Here is a 21,698-nt window from a genome sequence, read left to right on the forward strand (position 1 = left end):
TGATCGCCCCAGTTCTCAGAAGACCAGCTGATAATCTCAGCCTGCATTTCGCCCTCTGGCATAGGCAATTCCTCATCTTCACTATCAGAGTTCAGGAAAGCCGCTGCTTTCGCCGTCAAGTCTTCATGTTTCGCCGGAGCGTCATCAGCAATCTGCCAGGTTTTGCCACAATAGAAAATCAGCTGCTAAGACTACTATTAAGGTGATAATGAGCAAATTTGAGGTACCTTAGTCTTGGCAGCAAGACGTGCCGGAAGGTTAACCAGGTCCGAACCCAGCGGCGAGTGCAAGGCAGGCAGTGGTGAAAAATCGAGCATCTGTAAGACGGTTGGGGTTACCTCAGAAGGGTTTTTGTTTGGACGAACAGGTTTCCTGAAGGGAGAGTCCTTCATGACCAGTTTGATCGCCCCCAGTTTGGGTATCTCCCCTTGAAAACGAATGAGCGCTTCTGGAGGGATGATTCGTCTCAGGATCAGAGGGTGTAGGATCAAATAGGCGAGACCCGGAGAGATCAACTTTAACTTTCTTGGATTTCGACTCCTTCTTGGACGATTTCTTTGATGTTGGGCGTTTTCGTCTTGCTTTCTTGGCTTCTGGTTTCTCATCGCCGTCGATATGGTATACGTTGCCCTTACCCAATCTCGGCACGCCAACTGAGAAACAAAAGTTAGTACAGAATTGAATAAAAATTTGAAAGGCGAAACGTTATCTTCGTTACCTGGTATTCTACTGTAGCCGGTTTTTACTAGTTCACTAATCGCCTCAACATCAGAGCGGCATCTGATGCCAGTGTAAGTTACCCCTTCACTAGTTATGATCGGCTGCGATTTTTTAATCCGTTTTTTAGGCATTTTAATTGGAGTTTGGGTGGACATATTACACTTAGGAACTGGTGGACTCTTGTACTTAAATTTAGGGCGAATATGAGCTAAGTAGAATTCATAAGAATAAGTTTTTTCATATTTTTCCCTCCAGACATTTTTCATTTTTTCATTATATTTAGTCCTAGCTATTCGCCTATGACGCTGCATTTTAAGGTTCATACTAGGCCGATCTAATGAATCATATTTGAATTTATAAAAGCTTTCGAACCTAGAAATTTCAAAAAGATGGAAGAGGTTACCTTCGAATTTTGGACGTTTTGGTGCCTGCAAAAGAAACAGATCTGCATGAGTTGGGTTTCTCGATAAAGGAGGTAAAGAAAAATTATGAAGAGATAGGATTTCTTTCAGAGAAAGGTCGAAACAGGATTCAACGACCGAAGCCCACCAGCTTTCAAACTCAAGGGTACATTTTGGTGAAATGAAAGGACGAGAAATTTCTGATATAGGGGGAAGATAGGCTCGATTAAGGCGAGTTATAAACTGGAGATCGACAAAGTTTTCTATTGAGGGTGTATAGGTCCCGCGGTTATTGACGGAGATTAATAAAGGACAGGGAATTCCTTGGTTGTAGCCGAATTGCCGAGCTACATAGTTAGGGAAATATGCCTCTGTACTACTGCGGTTATACTCCAAACCGGCGATCAGATTTCTACATTTCAAGGAGCTACCCCAACATTGGCCTCCAAGTTTCCGTTTGGGATCGGCCATTGCTTCTTCAGTATCGTTGCTATCCCAGCCGAGGTATAACCAAGAAGGAGGATACTTCAGAGTCAATATCGGGCAAAATAGTTCTGGAGTACGAACAGAGTTTGTGAACACCTCCAGAACATCAAGGACATGGGGAAGGCGAGTACCAGCAGCGATAAGTTGATAACCGCATAGTTCGGCCTTGATATGGGGGCCAACTTCAAAGAGCTCGGGGAAGTAAAGTGCGAGCCATAATTGTAGAACCCACAATGGACCACTTGGGCATTGAAAGACCCGTTGTTCGGCATGAGGAGCAATTTCGTTCATACTTCTGTACATGTGAGCCAGCATGAACTCGCCAAGATTGCATTTTCGTCCTTCGGCAAGAGCAGCGGCGAGTGTGAAACAATCTGTGGTGACTCAGAAAGATGAAGTACAAAGGACGAATTTCGCCACAAAAAAGGCGAGGAAAGCAATAGGCTCTCTGGTGTCAGACTTGTAGTGTTCTTCGCCCATAAAAAGCTTGACGAATGGGCCATAACTCCTTTGGGCTTGAGTCAACTTAAAGGTAGGGATGTTTGCGTCTAGATTGGGCGAAATACGTTTGCCGATAACAGGGATGTTTAGGATGGCCACCATGTCTAAAAGGATAATGGTCATCATGCCGAATTTGAAGCAAAAACAGTTGACGGCGGTCGACCAGAAGAGGGAGGCACCCATGATGTAATGCTTTGCTATTGGTCTACTCGCCTTGGAGAGGCCGATCATGTCGTATACGCCAACATCCTTCCACAATTGGCCGAAATGGGGCTTCAATCGATTCACCCATTCTTGATACCCCTTGTGTTCGGTCGGCCAGTTTCTGAACATGGTATTTACCTAGATGGAGGACTGATGGGCGAGTGAGAAGTTTGGTGGGACTTCTTCGTGAAACGGAGTGGCAATTTCGCATAGGTGGCTGGGCAAAACCAGAATCGGACCAACACATTCTTGATCATTGTTGGTTTTAATTATTACCTGAAAATCGGTATTTAGAGCAGCAGTGCGGATCTCGTCGATCTTATCAGTTACTTGGGTGGCGATTGTGTCATTGGGAGCAGCCATGATAACTGAGCAAAATTTCACCTTAGTTAGGGCGATGATTAAAAACGGCGAAATAGGAATAGGCAAGGCGATTTCAGTCGCTTACCAGTAGGTTTGTAGAAAGCTTGAGATGGCTACGAAGAGAGAGAATCTTGAATTTTTGCAGAGAGAGTAGGTAGTGTGAGAATGACTGAGTATTTTTCTTAAAATGCAAAATGAACGGAAGCCGAATGGTTCAAACATTTACTACGTGGCATCGTGGATAACAACTGGAGATGACGTGGATTTAAGGGGGGTACCGAACGGTTTATAGATGCGCACTCCTTTGTTATAAATTGCAATGGTATCTGGGCCGAGGACATGGACCAAGCAGCTTTTCATTTGGGCCTAAGAAGGGAAACAAGCCCAAAATGAGAATTTCAGGCTTGTTGGGGGCATTGTTTACACCGGCCCAAAGAATTGATAGACAAGAGAATCATGTAGTCTTACAAGGGACTCAAGCCCAATAAAAAGCCCTTTTTATTAGTTTTAATATTCTCCTTCTTATTAGGAATTTGTAACTCGTTAGGAGTGTTTTTCTTCTTAGAGTTCTAGTTCTAGTTAAATTATGAATCTCGATTATGAGGAGCTATAAATAGCTCAGGGCTTCATTATTTTTGTATTGACAAATCAATCAATAAAAAACCAAGCCCAGTACTTTTTATCTCGCAATCTCCGGATTGTTTTAACTTAGGAGTAGTTTTCAGTATTAATCTCGCCTGAGTTCGTAGCTCCCAGATTATTACTATTAGATCACGTGGTTAAGTGTCTTTAACCAGACAAACTCTGCGAATATCTACAAAGGTTCGTTAAAGTATCAAACATCAAACCAATCCCAATTATAAATTCAAAGATTTGAGTCCGGAATATTTCCAGGCGAACAGAAACAAAATCCAAACGTTTCCCCATTTTAGAGATTTATGCCAAACGTTTATAAACGTTATGAAACAAAACTAAACGTTTACAAACGCTACGAAACAAATCTAAATGTTTACAAACGTTACGAAACAAATCCAAACGTTTCCCCATTTTAGCGATTTAAGCGAAACATTTACAAACGTTACGAAACAAATCCAAATGTTTCCCCTTTTTAGCGATTTAAGCCAAACGTTTACAAAAGGTACGAAACATATCCAAACGATTCCCCATTTTAGCAATTTAAGCCAAACGTTTACAAACGTTACGAAACAAATACAAATGTTTCACCTTTTTTGCGATTGAAGCCAGACTTTTACAAACATTACGAAACAAATCCAAACGTTTCACCTTTTTAGCGATTTAAGCCAAACGTTTACAAATGTTACGAAACAAATCAAAGCGTTTCACCTTTTTAGCAATATAAGCCAAACGTTTACACACGTTATGAAACAAATCCACACGTTTCACCTTTTTAGAGATTTAAGTCAAACGTTTACAAATGTTACGAAAAAAATCCAAATGTTTCCCAATTTTAACAATTTAAGCCAAACAGTTAAAATGTTACAAAACAAATCCTAACGTTTTACTTTTTTAGCGTTGTAAGCCAAACGTTTACAAACGTTACGAAATAAATCCAAATGTTTTACCTTTTTAGTGATTGAAGCCAAACGATTACAAATATTACGAAACAAATCAAAACGTTTCACCTTTTTAGCAATCTAAACCAAACGTTTACAAACGTTTCGAAACAAATCCAAACGTTTCAACTTTTTAGCAATTCAAGCCAAGCGTTTACAAAGGTTACGAAACAAAACAAAATGTTTAAAACGTTACGAAACAAATCCAAATGTTTTCCATTTGTAGCGATTTAAGCCAAACGTTTACAAACATTACGAAACAAAACAAATCTTTTACAAACGTTGCAAAACAAATCCAAAAGTTTAACCTGTTTAGCAATTTAAGCCAAACGTTTACAAACGTTACGAAACAAATCCACACGTTTCCCCTTTTTAGCTATTTAAGCCGAACATTTACAAATGTTAGGAAACAAAACCAAACGTTTCACCTTTTTAGCTATATAAGCCGAACGTTAACAAACGTTACAAAATAAAGCAAAATGTTTCCCCTTTTTAGCGATTTAAGCCGAACGTTTACAAATGTAAGAAACAAATCCAAACGTTTCACCTTTTCAGCGATTTAAGCTAAATGTTTACAAACGCTACGAAACAAATCCAAGTGTTTCACCTTTTTAGCAATTTAAATCCAAACATTTCACCTTTTTAGCGATTTAAGCCAAATGTTTACAAACTTTAGCGATTTATGCTAAACGTTTCACCTTTTTAGCACTTTATGCCAAATGTTTCACCTTTTTAGCGATTTAAGCCAAACGCTTACAAACATTACGAAACAAATCCTAACGTTTCACCTTTTCAGCGATTTAAGCCAAACGTTTACAAACATTACCAAACAAATCCAAACGTCTCACCTTTTTTGCGATTCAAGCTAAACGTTTACAAACGTTACCAAACTAATCCAAACGTTTAGAACGTTACGCAATACTTTTTAGCGAATTAAGCCAAACGTTTACAAACGATAAGAAACAAATCCAAATGTTTCCCCTTTCTAGTGATTTAAAACAAACGTTTCCAAACTTTACGAAACAAATCAAAACAATTCACGATTTTAGCAATTTAAGCCAAACGTTTACAAACGTTACGAAACAAAACCAAACGTTTCACCTTTTTTGCAATTTAAGCCAAACGTTACAGACGTTACAAAACAAATCCAAACATTTCACCTTTTTCACGATTTAAGCCAAACGTTTACAAACGTTAAGAAACAAATCCAAACGTTTCACCTTTTTAGGGATTTATGCCAAACGTTTACAAACATTACGAAACAAATCCAAATGTTTCACCTTTTAAGCGATTTAAGCCAAACGTTTAAAAACGATAACAAACAAAACATGACGTTTCACCTTTTTTGCGATTTAAGCGAAACGTTTACAAAGATTACGAAACAAAACCTAACGTTTAAAACGTTACGAAAAAAATCCAAACATTTAACCTTTTTAGCAATTTAAGTAAAACGTTTATAACATTGCAAAACAAATCTAAACGTTCTACCTTTTTAGCGAATTAAGCCAAACGTTTGGTTTTGTTTTGTAATGTTTGTTAACAATTGGCTTAAATTTCTAAAAAGGTGAAACATTTGGTTTTGTTTCGCAAAATGTTCGGCTTAAATCGCTAAAAAGGGGAAACGTTTGGATTTATTTCGTAACATTTGTAAGAGTTTTGCATCAATTGCTGAAAAGGTGAAACGTTTGGATTTGTTTCGTAACGTTTGTAAACGATTGGTTTTGTTTTGTAATATTTGTAAACGTTTGGCTTAAATTGCTAAAAATGTGAAACGCTTGGATTTCTTCCGTAGCGTTCTAAACGTTTGGTTTTATTTCGTAACGTTTGTAAACATTTGGCTTAAATCGCTAAAAAGGTGAAACTTTTGGTTTTGTTTCGTAACGTCTGTAAACGTTTGGCTTAAATCGCTAAAAAGGTGAAACGTTTTGATTTAAATCGCTAAAAAGGTCAAACGTTTGGATTTATTTTGTAGCGTTTGTAAACGTTTGGCTTAAATTGCTAAAAAGGGTTTCGTAACATTTTAAACTTTTGGATTAGTTTCGTAGCATTTGTAAACATTTGGCTTAAATCGCTAAAGAGGGGAAACGTTTGAATTTGTTTCGTAACGTTTGTAAATGTATGGCCTAAATCGCTAAAAAGGTGAAACGTTTGGATTTGTTTCGTAAATTTTGTAAATGTTAGGCTTAAATCGCTAAAAAGGTGAAACGTTGGGCTTAAATCGCTAAAAAGATGAAACGTTTTGATTTAAATTGCTAACAAGGTGAAACATTTAGATTTGTTTCGTAGCGTTTGTGAACGTTTGGCTTAAATCGCTAAAAAGGTGAAACGTTGGAATTTGTTTTGTAATGTTTAGATTTGTTTCGTAATATTTGTAAATTTTGACTTGAATCGCTAAAAAGGTTAAACATTTGGATTTGTTTCGTAACGTTTGTAAACGTTTGGCCAAAATCACAAAAAAGTCGAAACGTTTGGATTTGTTTCGTAACGTTTGTAAATGTTTGGCTTAAATCGCTGAAACATTTGGATTTAAATTACTAAAAAGGGAAAACGTTTGGATTTGTTTCGTAACTTTTGTAAACGTTTGGCTTAAATCGCTAAAAATACGAAACGTTTGGATTTCTTTCGTAGTGTTTTAAACGTTTGGTTTTGTTTCGTAACGTTAGTAAACATTTGGCTTAAATCTCTAAGAAGGTGAAACGTTTGGATTTGTTTCGTAACATTTTAAACGTTTGACTTAAATCGTTAAAATGGGGGAACGTTTGGATTTGTTTCGTAACGTTTGTAAACGTTTGACTTAAATCACTAAAAAGGTAAAACGTTTTGTTTTTTTTGTTGTAACGTTTATAACATTCGGCTTAAATCGCAAAAAGGTGAAACGTTTCGATAGGTTTCGTAACGGTTGTAAACGTTTTGCTTAAATTGCTAAAAAGGTGAAACGCTTGGATTTGTTTCATAACGTTTGTAAACGTTTCGTTTCAATTGCTAAAAAGGTGAAGCCGTGGATTTCTTTCGTAACGTTTGTAAATGTTTCGTTTTGTTTGATAACGTTTGGATTTGTTTCGTAACGTTTGTAAACGTTTGAATTTGTTTCATAACGTTTGTAAACGTTTGGCTTTAATTGCTAAAAAGATGAAACGTTTGGATTTGTTTCGTAACGTTTGTAAACGTTTTACTTAAATCACTAAAAAGGTGAAACGTTTGGTTTTGCTTCATAATGTTTGTAAACGTTTGGCTTAAATCGCTAAAAAGGTGAAACGTTTGGATTTGTTTCGCAGCGTTTGTAAAGGTTTTGCTTAAATTACTAAAAAGGGCCTCGTAACGGTTTTAACGTTTCGATTAATTTCGTAACGTTTGTAAACGTTTTGCTTAAATCGCTAAAGAGGTAATTTGTTTCGTAACGTTTGTAAATGTTTGGCTTAAATCGCTAAAAAGTTGAACCGTTTGGATTTGTTTCGTAACGTTTGTAAACGTTGTGCTTAAATTTTTAATAAGGTAAAACATTTGGCTTAAATTGCAAAAAAGGTGAAACGTTTGGATTTGTTTTGTAACGTTTGTAAACGTTTGGCTTAAATCGCTAAAAAGGTGAAAGGTTTGGATTTAAATTTCTAAAAAGTTGAAACGTTTGGATTTGTTTCGTATTGTTTGTAAACGTTAGGCTTAAATCGCTAAAAAGGTAAAACTTTTGGATTTGTTTCGTTACGTTTGTAAACGTTCGGCTGAAATCGCTAAACTGGAGAATCGTTTGGATTTGTTTCATAGCATTTCTAAACGTTTGGCTTAATTCTCTAAAAAGGCGAAGCGTTTGAATTTATTTCGTAACGTTTGTAATTTTTTAGCTAAAATCGCTAAAAAGGGGAAATGTTTGTATTTGTTTCGTAATATTTGTAAACGTTTGACTTAAATCGCTAAAAAGGTAACGTTTGGATTTGTCTAGCAATGTTTGTAAATGTTTGGCTTAAATCGCTAAAAAGGTAAAACGCTTGGATTTGATTCGTAACGTTTGTAAACGTTTGGCTTAAATCGCTACAAAAATGAAACTCTTGAATTTGTTTCGTAACGTTTGTAAAAGTTTGACTTAAGTTGCTAAAAAGGTTAAAAGCTTCGATTTGTTTCGTAACGTTCGTAAACGTTTGGCTTAAATTGCTAAAAAGGGGAAACATTTGGATTTGTTTCCTAACCTTTGTAAACATTTGGCTTAAATCGCTAAAAATGTGAAATGTTTTGATTTGTTGCGTAACGTTTGTAAATGTTTGGCTTAAATCTCTACAAAAGGGAAACATTTGGATTTTTTTCGTAACGTTTGTAAACGTTTGGCTTAAATTTCTAGAAAGGTGAAAAGCTTGGATTTGTCTCGTAACGTTTGTAAACGTTTGGCTTAAGTTGCTAAAAAGGTAAAACCTTTGGATTTGTTTTATAACAATTGTAAACGTTTGATTAAATCGCTAAAAAGGCAAAAATTTTGGATTTATTTCGTAACGTTTTAAACGTATGTCTTAAATAGCTAAAATGGGGAAGCGTTTAGATTTGTTTCGTAACGTTCGTAAACGTTTGGCTTAAATTGCTAAAAAAGTGAAATGTTTGGTTTTGTTTCGAAACATAATTAAAGGTTCTGCTTTAATCGTTTAATAGGTGAAATGTTTGGATTTGTTTCGTATTTGTAAATGTTTGGCTTAAATTGCTAAAAAGGTGAAACACTTGGATTTTTTTCGTAACATTTGCAATCGTTTGGCTTAAATTACTAAAAAGGTGAAACGCTTGGATTTGTTTGGTAACGTTTATAAACATTTGGCTTGAATTATTAAAAAGGTGAAACGCTTGGATTTTGTTTCGGAACGTTTGTAAACATTTGGCTTAAATTGCTAAAAAGGTGAAACAGTTGGATTTGTATCTTCACGTTTGTAAACGTTTGGCTTAAATTGCTAAAAAGGTGAAAAGTATTGTTTTGTTTCGTAACGTTTGCAAAGGTTTGGCTTAAGTCACTAAAAATGTGAAACGTTTGGATTTGTTTCGTAACGTTTTAGACGTTTGGTTTTGTTTCGTAATGTTTGTAAACGTTTGGCTTAAATCGCTAAAAATGGGAAACGTTTGGATTTGTTTCGTAACGTTTGTAAACGTTTGCCTTAAATAGCTAAAAATGCGAAATATTTGGATTCGTTTCGTAACGTTTGTAAACGTTTGGCTAAATTCGCTAAAAAGGTGAAGCGTTTGGATTTGTTTCCTAACGTTTGTAAACGTTTGACTTAAATCGCTAAAAATCTGAAACATTTGTAAAAGTTTGGATTAAATCTCTTTAAAGATGAAACGTTTGGATTTGTTTCCAAACCTTTGTAAACCTTTGGCTTAAATCGCTAGAAAGGTTAAATGTTTGGATTTGTTATGTAACGTTTGTCAACGTTTTGGTTAAATCGTTAAAAAGGTGAAACGTTTGGATTTGTTTCGTAACGTTTGTAAACGTTTCACTTAAATTGCCAAAAAGGTGAAACGTTTGGTTTTATTTTGTAACGTTTGTAAATGTGTGGCTTAAATTGCTAAAAAGGTCAAACATTTGGATTTTTTTGCTATCCTTTGTAAACGACTTAAATCGTTAAAAAGGTAAAATGTTTTGATTTGTTTCATAACGTTTGTAAACATTTGGCCTAAATAGCTAAAAAGGAGAAACATTTAATTTTGTTTCATATCATTTGTAAACATTTAGCTTAAATTGCTAAAAAGGTGAAACACTTGGATTTGTTTCGGAACGTTTGTAAACATTTTGCTTAAACTGCGAAAAGGTGAAACGCTTGCATTTGTTTCGTAATGTTTGTAAATATTTGGCTTATATTTCTAAAAAGGGGAAATGTTTGGATTTGTTTCGTAAGGTTTGTAAACGTTTGGCTTAAATCGCTAAAAAGGTAAACCATTTGGATTTGTTTCGTAACGTTTGTAAACGTTTGGCTTAAATCACTAAAAAAGTGAAACGTTTGGATTTTCTTCGAAACGTTTGTAAACGTTTTTCATAAATTGCTAAAAAGGTGAAACGCTTGGATTTGTTTCGTAATGTTTGGCTTAAATTGCTAAAAAGGGAAAATGTTTGGATTTGTTTTGTAACGTTTGTAAACGTTTGGCTTAAATCGCTAGAAAGGTAAAACGTTCTAATTTGTTTCGTAACGTTTGTAAACGTTTGTCTTAAATCGCTATAAAGGTAAAATGTTTGGATTTGTTTTGTAGCGTTTGTAAACGTTTGGCATAAATCGATAGAAAGGCGAAACGTTTGGCTTTGTTTCGTAACATTTGTAAACGTTAGGCTTAAATCACTAAAAATAAAACGTTGTTTTTGTTCTGTAACGTTTATACACCTTTGGCTTAAATCGCTAAAAATGTGTAACGTTTGGATTTGTTTTGTAACGTTTGTACACGTTTGGTATAATCTATAAAAAGGTGAAACGTTTGGATTTGTTTTGTAATTTTTGCAAACGTTTTGCATAAATCGCTAAAAATGTGAAAAATTTTGTTTTGTTTAGTAACGTTTGTAAATGTTTGGTTTAAATTGCTAAAAAGGTGATACGCTTGGATTTGTTTCGTAACGTTTGTAAACGTTTGGCTCTAATCGCTAAAAATGTGAATCGTTTGGTTTTGTTTCGTAACGTTCGTAAACGTTTGGTTTAAATCGCTAAAATAGGAAAACTTTTGGATTTGTTTCGTAATTTTTGTAACCGTTTGGATTTGTATCGTAAAGTTTGTAAACGTTTGGTTTTGTTCTGTAACGTTTATAAATGTTTGGCTTAAATCGCTAAACTGGGAAAATATTTGGATTTGTTTCGTAATGTTTGTAAATTTTTGGCTTCAATCGCTAAAAAGGTGAAACGTTTGGATTTGTTTCGTAACGTTCGTAAAGGTTTTGGATTAAATTGCTAATAATGTGAAACTTTGTTTTTGTTCCGTATTGTTTGTAAACGTTTGGATTTATTTCGTAACGTTTTAAAGATTTGGCTTAAATCGCTAAAAAGGTTAAATATTGTTGGCGCAGCGGGAGGCGCGGGTCCGGATCGTATATTTCAATTCAAAATCGAAATTCCAACAATCCGGATCCTAAAGTTGATCATATCAACAACAAATGGATCGTCGTATCATTTATTAATTAAAGCACGCATCTAGGAATCGTAAGAAGAATACCTATGTCGATTCTCCAACGATTCTTGTAGTCCCGAAAGTACGGCGACCTCAAGCTCGTCCACACGAGTATGCGTCCGATTGAATCCTCGCCTTGAAGTAATCCTGCAAGAGTTCCTCTTGCCGAGCAGCCCTAAGCTCAAACTCTCGCCGCGATCACTACCTTGCTCGGATGTATGAAAAATGTCACCAAGTTTTTCCCGTGATTGATGAATACTTGAACTCCTTCAAGTGCTTTCTCTCTCTACAACTTTGTAGTGAGATGTGTGTTGTGTGTTATGTTGAAATGAGTAAGGACATGCTCTATTTATAGGTTAGAGCATGCCTTAAGAATGCAACACCTTGCATGCTAGGTGTCACACACCAAGCAAAGGTGTTGCCACCACATGACACCTTTCATGTGGTGACATCACATAGGTGATGTCATATAGGTGATGTCATCATATGACATCACATATAAGCTTATTTCCTTATCATTACTTCACCATGACATCATCATTCCATTAGCTTATGATTAATGATTTAAGTATCATTAATTACACTAATTAATTACTTAAGCTATTTAATCATAAAACTTGGTTAAAATATAATTAGGTTCCTACTAATTTATAACTCTTATAAATTAGTCCCTAATTAACTTGGACATAGTACAATTAGGTTCCTACTAATTTATAACTCTTACAAATTAGTCCCTAATTTGTACTTGTTTTTCATCTTAGATTAATTTCCGAGATATGCTAGTATCTATATGAAATCGATCTTTTGTAAACTCAATCGGTTGCACACTCTATTGTGTGTGACTAACTAGGTTCACATCTATATGGCAACGAGAGTCATAAGAAACGCCTTTCTTATATCAAATAATTAAATCCCATTTAATTATTAATTCTCGTAGATCGAGAGTGACGTCTAGCAACATATCACGACCCCCAAATAGAGATGAATGTTTCGATGCATTCTTTATGAACCATTGTTCATAATACCGTACACTCAAAATTCCCTTCATCTAAGATTCCAATCTCGACTAGTGTCACGGTTAAGTCAAACACTGTTTGTCTTGATCATATGACCTCATCTCTCAGTTCTAATTCTTGATAAATATGACTTCCACTAGAAACAACTTTCTATGTAAGTCATATACACCTGCGCAGGTTTTATCATCCATCAAGAACAATTTGAGATAGCATAGAATCTTGTCTCCGTTCATCCAGAGTGATGAATCCTTTCTAGGTTAAACCCCTATCTCCATATACAACTAACTAGAGCCAACACATCCCGCGGCTCTAGCTCATGAAAGATCTAGAGTTAAGGAGTATCAAACTCTAATCACCTATATACAAGATAGTGTTACCGCAAGTCAAAGGACATATGTACAATTATGAACTAGATGACATTAAATTGACTTTAATGAATTACCATGTATAAGTCATCTAGCGTCACTTGTTCGACTCACTCAACACCTTGAGTGTCCACATGTGTATTCTGATCCCCATCAAGTAGTATGAGACTCACTACTTCCTATAATTAGTAACTCTTTACTAATCAGGAGAATAAACAGAGGTGACGATCTTTTCGGGATAATGCGATGCCCTTATTCGTAGGACCCCATCGATCGTGAACGATAATTTAGATCACTTGTATAATAGAATCTGTCACTCATATTCTTACTACCTTAAGAATAGATTCTATCACAATGTGATAAGGACAATATGTATTAAATAAACACTTAGTTGATGAGACACTTAGTTCAAATAAAAACATATATATCATTGCCAATGGGATTTGTTTATACAAGAATAAATACGAAATGGCCCTAGGGCACAAACTACTAACAATCTCCCACTTGCACTAGTGCCATTGGCTACTATATCTAAGCCCCATCTTCTCAAGATGTATATCTAATTGACTCTGGGTCATGGGCTTTGTCAGTGGGTCAGCCGTGTTATCGGCTGATGCTATCTTTTGGAGAGACACGTCTCCTTTTCCAACAATTTCTCGGATAATATGATATCGCCTTTCTATGTGTTTGGATTTTTGGTGAGACCGGGGTTCCTTGGCCTGGGCTATAGCACCATTGTTGTCGCAGAAAAGAGGAACCGCCGACTCAATGGTAGGAACCACACCAAGTTCAGAAACAAACTTCTTAATCCAAACAGCTTCCTTTGCAGCATCTGATGCCGCAATATACTCGGCTTCTGTAGTGGAATCTGCAGTGGTTTCTTGTTTGGAACTCTTCCAACTCACTGCTCCTCCATTACACGTGAATACGAATCCAGATATAGACTTACGATCGTCTATATCTGATTGAAAATCAGAATCTGTAAAGCCATCTATTTTAAGATCACCTCCTCCATATGTTAAGACCATATCTTTAGTTCTTCTCAAGTACTTAAAGATGTTCTTAACCGTCATCCAGTGTTCTGAACCTGGATTGGATTGATATCTGCTAGTCAAACTAACTGCATAGGCAATATCTGGCCGCGTACACAACATAGCGTACATAAGACTACCAATTGCCGAAGCATATGGTATCTTTGCCATTTCAACTCTTTCTTCAGAAGTCTTTGGAGACATTTCCTTCGAAAGGTGAATTCCATGCCTAACAGGAATCAATCCTCTCTTAGAATTTTCCATATTGAATTTTTTCAATATCTTTTCTAAGTAGAGCCTTTGGGAGAGACCAATCATTCTCTTAGATCTATCTCTATAGAGTCTAATGCCGAGAATGTAAGTCGCTTCTCCGAGGTCTTTCATGGAAAAAGTTTTGGACAACCAAAGCTTTACAGAGGTTAACATACCGACATCATTTCCTATTAGTAAAATATCATCTACGTACAAGACTAGGAAAGTAATTGCACTCCCACTAACCTTCTTGTAAACACATGGTTCATCTTCGTTTTTGATAAACTCGTAACTCTTTACAGCTTCATCAAAACGACGATTCCAACTTCTCGAAGCTTGCTTCAATCCATATATGGATCGTTTTAGTTTACACACCTTGGAACCTTCTTCGGATTCAAAACCCTTAGGTTGTTCCATATAGATTTCCTCCTCAATATGCCCATTAAGGAATGCGGTCTTGACATCCATTTGCCAAACCTCATAATCTAAATGTGCAGCTATGGCAAGAAGAATCCGGATGGACTTAAGCATGGCTACCGGCGAGAAAGTCTCTTCATAATCGACTCCTTGCCTCTGGCGAAACCCTTTCGCAACAAGCCTAGCTTTAAAAGTTTCCACTTTTCCATCAGCACCAAGTTTACGCTTGAAGATCCATTTGTTCCCTATTGGTATAATTCCTTCGGGTGGATCAACTAGCTCCCATACTTGGTTACTGTACATGGAATCCATTTCGGATTTCATAGCTTCAAGCCATCTTGAAGAATCTATATCACATATAGCTTCCTCATAAGTAGAGGGATCAATTTGATCATTTTCTCCATGAATGAACAACTCTTGTATATCATGAAGAAAACCATATCTCTCTGGTGGATGAGATACTCTACTTGATCTTCGAGGTGTTTCTGTAGATTTTACTAATTCTGGTTCACTATGGGTTTGATCAATCTCCATTGTATCATTTTGTTGGTCTTTAGATGATTCCTCATCTAATTCTATATTCCTTCCTTTGCCACCTTCTTGAATAAACTCTTTTTCAAGAAATTGGGCATCCCGACTAACCTTAATGGTTTGTTCGGATGGAATATAGAAATAATATCCTAAACTGTCTTTAGGATAACCAACGAACCTTCCCATGATTGATCTCGATTCCAACTTGTCGGTTATCAACTTTTTAATATATGCCGAACATCCCCAAATCTTAATATGCTTAAGACTTGGTTCCTTACCATACCATATCGCATACGGTATTCTCGGAGTGGATTTAGTTGGAACTCGATTTAGAATATAATTTGCGCTAAGAAGTGCATGACCCCATAATGAAATGGGTAAATCAGTATAGCTCATCATTGATCGTACCATGTCTAACAATGTACGATTCCTCCGTTCTGATACACCATTCAATTGTGGTGTTCCTGGAGGAGTCAGTTGGGAAATAATACCGCATTCTTTTAAGAATGTACCAAATTCCGTACTCAAGTATTCACCTCCTCGATCAGATCGAAGGATTTTAATACTTTTTCCAATTTGGTTTTCTACTTCATTTTTGAAATCTTTGAATTTTTCAAAAGCTTCACTCTTGTTCTTCATAAGAACAACATATCCATACCGTGATAAATCATCGGTGAAGGTAATGAAGTATAAATAACCACCTCGTGCCATTTCTTTAAATGGTCCGCATACATCACTATGTATGATCTCCAAAACACCTTTGGCTCTACCACTTTGTCCAACAAAGGGTGATCGGGTCATCTTGCCTTTAAGACATGACTCACAAGTCGAAATTGATGCAGAATCAAGATTGTTCAATATTCCCATCTTATCCAACTTGTTAAGTCTATCTTCCGCAATATGTCCTAATCGTAAGTGCCAAAGTTGTTTCGAGGTTTGATTACTTACGGTATTTATTTCTATAACATTATTTGTATTACGAACATCTTCATTTATACAATAAAGACCATTTTGTACATAACCATAACCAACGATTGCATTATTATAGATAATTTTACAAACGTCCTTTGTAAATAGAAAATCATATCCTAATCTTGTCATACAAGAAATAGACATGATATTTCTATAAGCGTTCGGTAAGTACAAAACATTGTTCAAATACAAAACATGCTTATACAACAAAATAGAAGACGATCCTATAGCTTTAGCCGCAACACTTGCGTTATTTCCAAGCTTCAAGATCACTTCATCCTTGTCCAACTTCCTCTCATTTGCTAGATCCTGTAAGGATGAACAAATGTGAGAACTAGCTCCGGTATCTAATACCCAAGCTTTGGACGAGCTATCGTTATTGGAATTGAAAGAACAAGAAATAGACATACCCTCACCGGGATTTTCATTCTTCTTGTTCTTGCCCTTAAATTCCTTATACTTGGGGCAATTTCGTTTCCAATGTCCCTCGCCCTCGCAAAAGAAACACTTTCCTTTGTTCTCTGAGGTGCGCTTCCTTTTTGCAATGGCCTTTTGGGCCTTCAAAACATTCTTCTTAGTTTTCTTCTTCTTAGTCTTACTAGAAGAAGCAACCACAAGAGAAACTTCCTTTCCCTTAACATTGTTCTTTTGAGCAGTTATCAACATACTTGATAACTCTGCAAGTGTACATTCTATCCGATTCATATAGTAATTCGTGATGAAATTACCATACGAATCCGGAAGGGATTGAAGGATCATATCCGTTTGGAGATTGAAGTCCATGATGAAATCTAGACCCTCTAGACGTTCGATACATCGAATCATCATGTTCACATGTTCTCCAACATCCTTTCCCTCGGAGAGCTTTGCTCGAAATAATTGCTTAGATATCTCATATCTAGCAGAACGACTTGATTCACCATACAACTCTTGTAAGTGAAACAATATTTCGCGGGCTCCCGGATATTTCTCGTGTTGCTTTTGCAACTCGTTATTCATAGATGCCAACATGTAGCACTTGGCTTGTTCGTCATCTAACTTCCACTTGCGCAATGCCTCATGTTCCTCAGGAGATGCCTCAATCGGCAATGGTCCCGGAGCATTTGCCTCAAGAACATATGCTATGTGTTCACTTGCAAGAACTATTTTGAGATTTCTTAACCAATCAACAAAGTTAGGACCCACTAATCGATTATTGTCGAGAATGCTACTTAACGGATTCGATTTCATCTTATCTTATCAACCTATGGATAGCAAAGATCTCTAATTAGTATTATTGTCTTGTATATTTAACCATAATGATTTGGTCTTTATCAAAATGGCCTCCCACTATCTTTTTCGAATCCTACACTTCCAAAATAGGAAACGTGAATCTTTGTTGGAAAAGATTTCAAGTGGGTGATTGAATTCTTATATTCATTTATCTTTCCCTCAAGTACTTAATGCTATTCTTGGGATCAAAATGATATATAAGTGAACAACTACTTGTTCATCATATCTCATATGAGGTTCAATCATTTCCGGCTCCTAATGCTTTCACCCTCAAGTACTTAATGCTATTCTTAGGTTTCCACATTAGTTAAGTTTAACCCATTGAATCAACTAAGATGTATCGATTTGAATAATATACGACTCAGGTACGCCTAATTGCCTTTCTCGCCGTATATTATATCGACTACACCCGTAACATCTCATGCTTAACAATAAACTCAACAACATCTTTGACGATATCATCTCACCCCTATGTATCCATAGCCGACAAGATGATAACTCAAAGCGTGTTAGTTTATTGCTCCAATGGAGAGCCATTGATAAACAATTTAATGATTAATCAATATAAACTTAATCTTTCAACTTTTAGGAAGATTTCTTAGGGTTTTAAGTTATTCAGGTCTCACTAAACACACAATACATTTTAGCATGCATCTCATACATATTAAAGCTAAAATTAATCATGCAATCACACATGTATGATCATGGACTTCCTAGGTCTCATTCTTTAGCCACAAAAGAATGAGCAAACTATTACATGTCTCGGAAATGATTCTCTAATCATTTACTATGTAATATCTATTTTCTTTAGGTATCGAGGATTCATCCTCGAACCTTCGAAAGCCTCAACCGGTTGCTGATGCTCGAAAAAAAAAATTATTTTTCTTTTTTACGGTTTTTTTTTTTTTTTTTTTTTTTTACGGTTTTTTTTTTTTCGAGTCGGAAACTTTTCCCCGGGTGTAAAACCCCTTTTTCAGCATTTTGGTTTTTTACGGAAAAAAAATATATATATTTTTTTTTTTCGGGCCGAAAACTTTTTCCCGGGTGTAAAACCCGTTTTTCAGCATTTTTGGTTTTTATGAAAAAAAAATATTTTTTTTTCGGATTTTTTTTTTTTTTTTCGGGTTTCGCCTTTTTCCGCATATTCCGTTGATGACAACATAATGCACAAGCGAATCACGTATTGTGTTAAATGATCACATTAGAAAAATTCCCAGGATAGATTGGAGGGTCACGAGCGGACCACTTAAGTACCAATCTCCTAGACAGAATTTAATCAAATGTAATTAATATCACAATAGCGTTTGTTCGTTTTTGGAAAAACAAAATCCCTTGGAATTATAAATTACATGCCCAATAATAATTCCTAAGTCCATGATTATTTATACATTTATTCAATCGTAAAGCGTTAATACTTGATGATACGGTGGCTCCGATACCACTGTTGGCGCAGCGGGAGGCGCGGGTCCGGATCGTATATTTCAATTCAAAATCGAAATTCCAACAATCCGGATCCTAAAGTTGATCATATCAACAACAAATGGATCGTCGTATCATTTATTAATTAAAGCACGCATCTAGGAATCGTAAGAAGAATACCTATGTCGATTCTCCAACGATTCTTGTAGTCCCGAAAGTACGGCGACCTCAAGCTCGTCCACACGAGTATGCGTCCGATTGAATCCTCGCCTTGAAGTAATCCTGCAAGAGTTCCTCTTGCCGAGCAGCCCTAAGCTCAAACTCTCGCCGCGATCACTACCTTGCTCGGATGTATGAAAAATGTCACCAAGTTTTTCCCGTGATTGATGAATACTTGAACTCCTTCAAGTGCTTTCTCTCTCTACAACTTTGTAGTGAGATGTGTGTTGTGTGTTATGTTGAAATGAGTAAGGACATGCTCTATTTATAGGCTAGAGCATGCCTTAAGAATGCAACACCTTGCATGCTAGGTGTCACACACCAAGCAAAGGTGTTGCCACCACATGACACCTTTCATGTGGTGACATCACATAGGTGATGTCATATAGGTGATGTCATCATATGACATCACATATAAGCTTATTTCCTTATCATTACTTCACCATGACATCATCATTCCATTAGCTTATGATTAATGATTTAAGTATCATTAATTACACTAATTAATTACTTAAGCTATTTAATCATAAAACTTGGTTAAAATATAATTAGGTTCCTACTAATTTATAACTCTTATAAATTAGTCCCTAATTAACTTGGACATAGTACAATTAGGTTCCTACTAATTTATAACTCTTACAAATTAGTCCCTAATTTGTACTTGTTTTTCATCTTAGATTAATTTCCGAGATATGCTAGTATCTATATGAAATCGATCTTTTGTAAACTCAATCGGTTGCACACTCTATTGTGTGTGACTAACTAGGTTCACATCTATATGGCAACGAGAGTCATAAGAAACGCCTTTCTTATATCAAATAATTAAATCCCATTTAATTATTAATTCTCGTAGATCGAGAGTGACGTCTAGCAACATATCACGACCCCCAAATAGAGATGAATGTTTCGATGCATTCTTTATGAACCATTGTTCATAATACCGTACACTCAAAATTCCCTTCATCTAAGATTCCAATCTCGACTAGTGTCACGGTTAAGTCAAACACTGTTTGTCTTGATCATATGACCTCATCTCTCAGTTCTAATTCTTGATAAATATGACTTCCACTAGAAACAACTTTCTATGTAAGTCATATACACCTGCGCAGGTTTTATCATCCATCAAGAACAATTTGAGATAGCATAGAATCTTGTCTCCGTTCATCCAGAGTGATGAATCCTTTCTAGGTTAAACCCCTATCTCCATATACAACTAACTAGAGCCAACACATCCCGCGGCTCTAGCTCATGAAAGATCTAGAGTTAAGGAGTATCAAACTCTAATCACCTATATACAAGATAGTGTTACCGCAAGTCAAAGGACATATGTACAATTATGAACTAGATGACATTAAATTGACTTTAATGAATTACCATGTATAAGTCATCTAGCGTCACTTGTTCGACTCACTCAACACCTTGAGTGTCCACATGTTTATTCTGATCCCCATCAAGTAGTATGAGACTCACTACTTCCTATAATTAGTAACTCTTTACTAATCAGGAGAATAAACAGAGGTGACGATCTTTTCGGGATAATGCGATGCCCTTATTCGTAGGACCCCATCGATCGTGAACGATAATTTAGATCACTTGTATAATAGAATCTGTCACTCATATTCTTACTACCTTAAGAATAGATTCTATCACAATGTGATAAGGACAATATGTATTAAATAAACACTTAGTTGATGAGACACTTAGTTCAAATAAAAACATATATATCATTGCCAATGGGATTTGTTTATACAAGAATAAATACGAAATGGCCCTAGGGCACAAACTACTAACAAATATTTGGTTTGGTTTCGTAACGTTTGTAAACGTTTGGCTTAAATCACTAAAAAAATGAAACGTTTTGATTTGTTTCGAAACGTTTGTAAAGGCTTGGCATAAATTGATAAAAAGGTGAAACTCTCTGATTTGTTTCGTAACTTTTTTAAACGTTTGGCTTAAATCGATAAAAAGGTGAAACACTTGGATTAGTTTCGTAACGTTTGTAAACGTTTTGCTTAAATCGGTAAAAAGGTGAAATGTTTTGATTTGTTTTGTAACGTTTGTAAACGTTTGGCTTAAATTGCTAAAAAGGGGAAACGTTTGGATTTGTTTCGTAACATTTGTAAATGTATTGCTTAAATCGCTAAAAAGGTGAAACGTTTTGCTTAAATCGCTAAAAAGTTGAAACGATTTGATTTGTTTCGTAATATTTATAAACGTTTGGCTTAAATCGCTAAAAAGGTGAAACGTTTGGATTTAAATTGCTAAAAAAGTGAAAAGTTTGGATTTGTTTCATAACGTTTGTAAACGTTTGGCTTTAATAGCTAAAAAGGTGAAACGTTAGGATTTTTTTTGTAACGTTTGTAAACGTTTAGCTTAAATCGCTAAAAATGTGAAACATTTGGTTTTGTTTCGTAACGTTTGTAAAAGTTCGGCTTAAATCGCTAAAAAAAGGGAAACATTTGGATTTGTTTCGTAACGTCTGTAAACGTTCGGCTTAAATTTCTATAAAGGTGAAACTTTTGGATTTCTTTCTTAATGTTTGTAAACATTTGGCTGAAATTGCTAAAAATGTGAAACGTTTGGATTTGTTTCGTAATTTTTTAAACGTTTGGTTTTGTTTCGTAACGATTGTAAACATTCGGCCTAAATCGCCAAAAAGGTGAAACGTTTGGATTTGTTTCGTAACTTTTGTAAATGTTTGGCTTAAATGGCTAAAAGGTAAAACGTTTGGATTTATTTTGTAACGTTTGTAAATATTTGACTTCAATCGCTAAAAAAGTGAAACGTTTGGATTTGTTTCACAACGTTTGTAAACGTTTGGTTTAAATCTCTAAAAAGGTGAATCGTT

This window comes from Mercurialis annua, linkage group LG5, assembly GCF_937616625.2.
Source record: "Mercurialis annua linkage group LG5, ddMerAnnu1.2, whole genome shotgun sequence".
Lineage (NCBI taxonomy): Eukaryota > Viridiplantae > Streptophyta > Magnoliopsida > Malpighiales > Euphorbiaceae > Mercurialis > Mercurialis annua.